Consider the following 8962-nt stretch of genomic DNA (forward strand, 5'->3'; position numbering starts at 1 on the left):
AATGGTTAGAAGTCAATAGGTAATACACTGATTTGATAACAACACTCAATGACAAGATAGATCCATTTCAGTTTCTTTACTTCTGTAATCACACTCTGCAGGTATCAACACACTTCTCTAGTCTAGCAAGAATCAAGTATCTCTTCACTTGGATACACACATAACATTTGCCAACAACTTCACAATGCAAATCATCATCGACCTTATAGAAAATAGATAGGTCGGTGGAATAAACCCTAAACCCTAAACATTTAGGTTATCAATAAAGTCAGTCCAATCCTGACTGTTCAATCACATTGCATAATGTAAAATGATCTTGAACAAATCTCAGGACGTTATCCATCATTCGTTCTTTGCCGCTTCTGGAAGCTAATAACCCATCACGCGCTCTCCACCATTTACTGAAACTTCACACATTCCCCAAGTAGATAGGATCAATCTTCTTCATGCAAGATCCTCAAGGAAATCCTTCACGCGCACAAGGTTGACGTGGCAACATGATCTAATATTCATTTCAATGCTAACCCATCACAGGATGTCATTGGTCAAATCACACAGACTAGGAATGCATCAACTAGAAACCCTGATACAAACTTTTCATATACCAGTTCGCATACCGGTTCACTTTTTGCATATACCGGTTCATTCCCTCATACCGGTTCACACTTCATCATACCGCTTCACTTGTACCATAATACCGGTTCACTTTCCAGTTTGCTTACTTCAATATACCAGTTCATACTTCAACATATTTACATCAATGACAACATACAATACTATCATGTCATCATACTGCACATATGCCATTTGCCAACAATCTCCCCCTTTGGCATTAATGGCAATATACATTGAAATATACAAAGATATTTCTCCGCTTCACATCTTGTCCCAATCTCTTCCATATTATGTGTAGCCAATACTGCAGATATCTTTTCCACTTCACATCTTCTCCCCCTTTGACAACAATGCCAAAAGTGGAGGCACAGACATCCATGTTCCACTATGTTGGTCCCCCTGAGGAGTAGCATCCTTCAACACACCAATCCTGAAAAGATTTGATAATGCAATACCTGACTAATGTGGAGCACATACCTTTAGTTCACCTCTTGAAGGGGCAACACCCCTAATTCACCTCTTAAATAGGTAAATGTAGCCTTCGGTAGAGGCTTGGTGAATATATCTGCTAACTGCTCCTTACTGGAAACATGTTCCAATACAACCTCTTTGTTCTAAAATTTCTCCCTCAAGAAATGATACTTGAGCTCGAAGTGCTTGGTTCTAGCATGTAATACCAGATTCTCAAAAATATTAATTACACTTGTGTTATCACAAAATACGCTCACTGGTTCAGATACAGGGACTTTGAAACCACTTAATACATGCTTCATCCAGATTGTCTGAGTACAGTTCATGAATGCTGCTACATATTATTCTTCTGTTGTAGACTGAGAGATACAACTTTACTTCTTACTCATCCATGAGACTAGTCTACCACCAAGAAAGAATGCACCATCAGTTGTGCTCTTTCGGTCATCCACATTACCAGCCCAATCGACATTTGTAAACACTTTGAGACTAAAATCATTACTGTATGGATACCACAATCCATAATCTATAGTTCCCTTTAGATATCTAAGAATCCATTTGACTGCTACCAAGTGGGATTCTCTTGGACTTTTCTGGAAATGTGCAGCAATGCCCACTACATGTTCAATGGTCGGTCTGTTGTGTACTACATAGTGCAACTTACCAATCATTGAATGGTATTCCTTCTCATTCACCAACGCTTAGTCATCTTCTTTTGACAATTTACAACCGGTCACCATCGGTGTACCAACCGGTTTGCTATCTTCCATGCCAAAGGTCTTCAACACCTCTTTAACATACTTGGACTGAGTAATAAAGATGTCGTCTTTCATTTGTTGTATCTGTAGTCCAATGAAGAACTTAATCTCTCTTATTAGTGACATCTCAAATTCCTTCTTCACTTCATCTACAAATGCATGGCTCATCTTGTCATCTCCACCAAAAATTATGTCATCAGCAAATACTTCACAGATCAGAATCTGATCTCCTTCTGACTTCAGATAGATATTACTATCTTCACTTGTTCTTTCAAATCCAATCTTCACAAGATGGGAGTGTAAATGTTCATACCATGCTCTAGGTGCCTGCTTCAATCAATACAAGGCTTTATGTAGCCTACACATCATATCATTGTCTTCTGATAGGGCAAACCCATCGGGTTGCTCTGTATACACTTCCTCTTCAAGTATTCCATTCAGGAATGCAGATTTTACATCCATCTGATGCACTTTGAATCCCTTGAAGGCTGCATATGCAAGAAGCATTCGAACTCCTTCCAATCTAGCTACTAGAGCAAAAGTTTCTCCATAGTCTTCTCCTTCTTCTTGAGCATATCCCTTACATACCAGTCTGGCTTTGTTTCTTACCACTGTGCCATCTTCATTCAGCTTGTTTCTAAAAACCCATTTGGTGCCAATAACATTTTTGTGCTCAGGTCTGGGTATCAAAGACCATGTACCATTCTTTTCTATTTGGTCACGCTCATCTTCCATAGCCTTGATCCAGTCTTCATCTTTATGTGCCTCTTTAAATGTTTTAGGCTCAAATTCAGAGATCATGCAAGAATTTTCTCTAACCTTTCTTCTTGTAAGAATTCTTGCATCCTTATCTCCTATGATCTGCTTTGGATCATGATTCAGCTTTACATACCTAGGAATGATCTTAACTGTTTCCTCTTGCTTTTCCTCTTCATCCTCATCTTCATCAACATCAGCATTTACTGGTGTAGGAGCATTGTTACTAGTACTAGGTTGTTTTGTAACCGGTTCATCTACCACTTGCTCACTGTCGGTTTCCTTAGGTTTCTCAGAGGTTTCATCAAATCTAACATTGATACTTTCAACAATTCTCTGAGTCCTATTGTTAAAACACTTGAGAGCTTTTCTCTTGGTGGAATATCCTAGGAATATTCCCTCATCACATTTTGCATCAAACTTGCTCTGGTGTTCACTCCTCTTGATATAACATTTGCTACCAAACACTCTAAAGTAGCTTACTACAGGAGTCTTACCAATCTAATACTCATAAGGAGTTTTATCCTTACCTTTCTTGATGAGTACCCGGTTCATAGTGTAGACTGCAGTGCTCACCACTTCTCTCCAAAAAGTGTGAGAAACCTTCCCTTGAATCAGCATTGTTTTGGCTGCTTCAACTACAGTCCGGTTGTTCCTCTCTGCTAGGCCATTCTGCTGTAGAGTCCAGGGGGAAAACAATTGCCTCTTGATGCCATTTTCTTCACAGTACTTATTGAACTCACTAGAAGTAAACTCACCTCCTTGGTCAGTTCTAAGGCATTTGATTCTCTTACCACTTTCTTTTTCAATAAGTGCTCTGAAGGCTTTAAACTTTCCAAAATCTTCAGATTTTTCTTTCAATAATGCGACCCACATCATTCTTGAGCAATCATCAGTAAGAATCATAAAGTACCTATCTCCCTGAACACTCCTAGTTTTCATAGGACCACACAAATCAGTATGCATAAGATCAAGTAAATTATCTACTGTGAAAGATTTACCTTTGAAGGTTGAGGAAGACATTTTCCCCAGTTGACATTCTCTGCACAAAGGATTCTCTGGTTTGTTCAGCACAGGCAATCCCCTAACTGCCTTGATCTAACTGGCCTTCACAATGTTATCAAAATTTACATGGCAGAGTCTTCTATGCCATATCCAACTGTCATCATATTTATCCATTAGACATTGACTGATATTTGCATTTAACTAAAATAAGTTACCTTTGGTCTGCATACTGGTGGCCATCAGTTCACCACTCTTTCCTTTTATTCTGCATACTCCATCTTTGAATTCCATAGTGAGTCTATTATCATTCAGCTGAGAAACACTCAAAAGGTTATGCCTGAGACCTTCTACCCAGTACATATTATCAGTACTGCTTTTTCCATTTAGAGAAATGGACCCTTTTCCTTTTACCATACAAGGTGCATCATTACCAAATCGGACTACACTTTCATCATACTCTTCTAGAGACAGAAACTTTCTCCGGTCACTAGTCATGTGGTGAGAACAACCACTATCAATAATCCACTCGTTGGAATTAGCAAAGCAGGAGACAAGAGCCTTCTTGTCTGACACATCTTCCTTAATAGCTACAAATACTATGTCTTCGCTTTCTTCATCTTCTGATTCATCATCAGTGACACCTTCATCAACTGCAACAAGATAGTTTCTCTTATTTCCTCCTTTGAACTTTTTGAACCTCTCTGGTTTGTCCTTATTATCACCATTAGGATGTTTTACAGCAATGTGTCCTATCTTATTGCAAGATAAACATTTCGAAGGGATCTTACCTCTGTATTTTCTAGTTCCCTTAGGAAGTCTCTTGGCCAAAAGAGCTTCAAATTCCATCAGGATCTCCTCATCATCCATTTCTTTGCTTTGTCTAGGTTCACAATTGGTACTAGTTTCTTTACCCTTTTTGGATAGTGCAGCAGATGCTTTAAAGGTTGAATCAGTCTTCAGAACACTACCATCATAACTGTTTAGCTCATATATGGTCAACTTAGCAGTGATAGAATCAAGGGACACCTTTGTCTTGTCAATATATCTCAACTCCTAAATAGCGGTAACCCTTATTGCATAGACCGGTAATAAGGTTCTCAAAACTTTGCTAACAATGGTGGAATCATCCATTGTACCTCATGCACTCTTGATGTCTCCAATAATAGTTTTAATCCTTATCTCATATTGTTGAATGGTCTCTCCTTCAACCATCCGCATGTCTTCAAACTTTCCTCTAAGGCTTTATTCCTTAGCTTGCTTCACATGCTCATCACCGCCATAGATAGACTCCAGAGTTTCCCTTACATCTTTGGGATTGTCTTTTTCCTGAACATCAATAAACTCAACATCAGATAGGTTGCTGATAAGAGCTTCCATTACTTGCCCATTCTCCTGAATTTCTCTTCTTTGATCATCAGTGAGAGTACCGATAGGGACAACATAAGTTTTCTCAACGTAACTCCAATGTTGAGAACCCATGCTTTTAATGTATATCTTTATTCTGTCCATCCATATCTTAAAGTTATCTCTGTTAAACTTAGGACCTTCTCTCTTCATCATTAGAATAGGATCTTTTCCTCAAGCAGTTAAGCTTACGACATAGAGGACCCAGAGGATGCTTTGATACCAATTGATGAATAATGATGAACAAAAACTACTCAACAGATACTGAGAGGGGGGGTGAATCAATATAGACAAAAACTTCCTTAAATAGACTGCATTAACTGGTAAATAGGATCACCGATCTAAATCAGGGCACTATCGGTAAAACACAGTGAGACTGTGAAACACATAAACTGGTAACACTTAGATCTTCACATTTCCACTTCACCCATATGCATAAGCAAGTAATACATCATCAGAAATATAATGACCACTAGATCAACATGCTCTACCACTTGACAGAAAACACTAAGACATCACATGAAAAAGCATCACACATAACACACTGATTTTTTCACGTGGAAACCCAAGTGGGAAAAACCACGGTGGGGATGAATACCCACAAGTTGTTCTTTGAACTCTTTTGAAGTTTGCTCTATTAGGAGCCTAGTTCGGTTAAGGACTTTACAATAGGTTCTACTAGGAACCGATCCTGCTAGGGATCACCCGGTTAAAGGTTAGAACCCTATTAAAGGTTACCTCGCAAGAGGATTTGAAGAACTCAATGATTTTGAGTCACCCTATTTTTGATTAAGGAAAAAGCAGGTTTTGAAGGGGCCTCGAAACCCTTTACAAGCAGAACTTAAACAACAAAGCTACGAGAAACAGAAAAGAACAGAAACCACAAAAAACTAGCGGAAAACCGAAGAAAACCCAAAAAAGCCCCAAAAAGCCAGTAGGCCTTCCAGCATTCAGATTTTTTCCAGGGCTTTAGTCAGGGTGTTGCTGATATCATACAACTCTTTGATGTTGTCTTTGAAGTTAGGGGGATCCTTTGCTGAAGCAGCCACAGCTTTCTTGATACTGGCCCTGGTTCTCTTTGCAGTACCGCCCACCGGATTAGCATCACCGCTTCCAGTCTGGATGGTCTCTTCCTCCAGGTCAAGATCCATGACCGGTTTAGGAGTGCAGGTATGATCAATGACCTTGGCGATGTCCTCCAGGTTTTTAATGACAACAGAGATGATACTTGGGATAACTCCCATCAGATTTTTCATCGCTTCTTTTCCCTCTTCTAGCGATTTTACCTTATTCTCCATTTCCTGCTTCCAATTAATCTGCTCTTCATCCTCCCTCTTTGCATTCATTTTAATCCCTTTCTTATCCAGGTTTTTCAGGGTCTCATAGGTCCATCTATCGAAATCTATTTTGGCCTCAGAGAGCTTCTTGAGGTTATCCAGGATAAGCCCTTTACTAGCACTTTCTTTGTCCTCGCTATCCCTATCCTCAGTCAGGTCCTTCTCAGAGTCTTTGTTCATTTCCTTCTCAGAATTCACTCTGGTTTCCTTGTTATCCTTAGGATCCGCTTCTTCCATCAGATGGTTGTTGTCCTTACTAGGGTATTCGCTGAGGGTAGGGCTTTCTTGACCAGGCTCATTGTTGCCGCTTTCTTCCTCGTTACCCAACTCCTCGTCTTTCCAGCTATCTTCACCGTTGGAGTCGTCCGTCTCCATTCTGCTGCTTTCCTTAACAATGTCCTCTATTTCCAAGCCAGGGACGCTTTTCCTTTTTTTGCTGGAGGACGCCTTCTCCTTGCTAGTTTCTCCCTCTTCCATCTTTCTCTTGCCTGGAGAGGCGGAAATCCTCTTATTCTCTAGCAGGGCGAGGGTTTTGCAATGCTCATAGATGAGCAACAGAAGCCCGTAATGGAGAATCGGGCTAGAAGGGTTAGTCTTGTGTTTCTTGAGGGACCTGGAGAGGGACTGAAAGAGGTAGCAGGGCAGGGACACCTTTTTGTCGTGTCTGAAATGGTTTAAGAGCACGAAGTGGTAGGTGTGGACCCTGGAAAAATGGCCTTCAACTGAGATGTACTCCATAATTGTGTTTAGAACCCAGCCCCACAACTTCTTGATGTTTGCAGCTTCGTAGTAGCCCCCAGTAGCCTTGCTAATTTTATCTCTCTCTTTCTCTTTTCGTGGGAATAGGTTACCATGTTGTTGGAGACCTTAAGGTCTCAAAAGAAATTAAGCCCAGAATGGGGCATTTCAGTCATAGTGGAAATGAGCCCAGCGTCCAGCTTAAACTTAACTCCATAAAGTTTAAAAGAGCCATTAGACCAGTTTTTGGAAATCTTGGAAATGGCTAAGTTAACCCTACCTTTGTCATAGTCCTCAAGTTTCTCCACGAAGCTGGTAAGAGAGCCCTTCTCTAATTTCACCCAGACTTTTGGCATCGCTTTCCAGGTCGACGTATTGTCTAGTTCTTCTCGCCTTAGGTCTCCTCCCATATTCGGATACGAGCTGTCTACTCTGTTTCTTTGCAAGATATCACCTTCTTTTCTGATGTTGCTCAAGTTTTTGAACTGGGTGACCCACAAAGTGTGCGGCATTTTATTAGAGATAATAGAAGATCTGTCACGGCGCCAAGTAATGATGGCCTTTCCAGCGAGGCATAAATGATGCTTTTTACTTGTCATGATTAAATTGTCCTTCTCTCCTCGTATAAGGGTCCTTTCTAATGAACTCTTTGATATTTAAATTGAGATCCTCCTCGTGCCAAATCATTTGGGAGTCAGAGTTAACTCCAGTATTCGCTAAGCAATCTTCCACACTGTTTTGCTCTCTGAAGGCATGTTGAATAATGATTTCTTTGAAACTGGCAATGATCTCCCTAGCTTTCATGATGATATTTTCAATAGACCAGGAAGGCTCCAATTCCCCCTTTAGGCACTTTATGATATTGAGTGGATCTCCCTCAAGCCATATTTTATCATAATTTAGATTTTTGGCTATAATTAAAGTATTCAAGGCTGCAGAGGCTTCAGCAAAATGGCTAGTTTGATTCCCCAGAGGACTAGCCACTGCCTTAAACCCTAAACCCTAAACATTTAGGTTACAATATAGTCAGTCCAATCCTGACCATTCAATCACATTGCATAATGTAAAATGATCTTGAACAAATCTCAAGATGTTCTCCATCGTTCATTCTTTGTCGCTTCTAGAAGCTGATAACCCATCACGCGCTCTCCACTGTTTAATGAGACTTCGCACATTCTCGAGGTAGATAGGATCAATCTTCTTCATGCAAGATCCTCAAGGAAATCCTTCACACGCACAAGGCTGACGTGGCAACACGATCTGATCTTCATTTCAATGCTAACCCATCACAGGATGTCGTTGGTCAAATCACACAGACTTGGAATGCATCAACCAGAAACCTCAATACAAACTTTCCATATACCAGTTCACTTTCTGCATATACCAGTTCATTCCCTCATACCGGTTCACACTTCATCATACCGCTTCACTTGTACCATCATACCGGTTCACTTGCCAGTTTGTTTACTTCAATATATCGGTTCATACTCCAGCATATTGACATCAATGACAACATACAATACTATCATGTCATCATACTCTGCACATATGCCATATGCCAACAGAAACATCATGAGACATGCCAAGTTCGCTCTTCTCAAAATCATTTGAAAGATGCTTTACAAAATTTGTAGCTCAAATTTTTTTATTGAATGTAGATAAAAATAAGACCCATGATTTTTTGACATTGCTCATGTGCCCTATCCTTCATTTGAATGCCCTAGCTATGACTCATTAATGGTAAATTTGGCTTGCATATCCTTTGAAAACTTTCATGTGCAGCATTAGCCACTAGCCATTGTGCGACCTCGGAAAATGATGATTTTCTTCACCTGTTTGCTCTTTTGAAACCTTCATTTGGTTTTTTTTGCTTGTGAT

The sequence above is a fragment of the Cryptomeria japonica genome, chromosome 2, assembly GCF_030272615.1.
Source record: "Cryptomeria japonica chromosome 2, Sugi_1.0, whole genome shotgun sequence".
Taxonomy (NCBI): domain Eukaryota; kingdom Viridiplantae; phylum Streptophyta; class Pinopsida; order Cupressales; family Cupressaceae; genus Cryptomeria; species Cryptomeria japonica.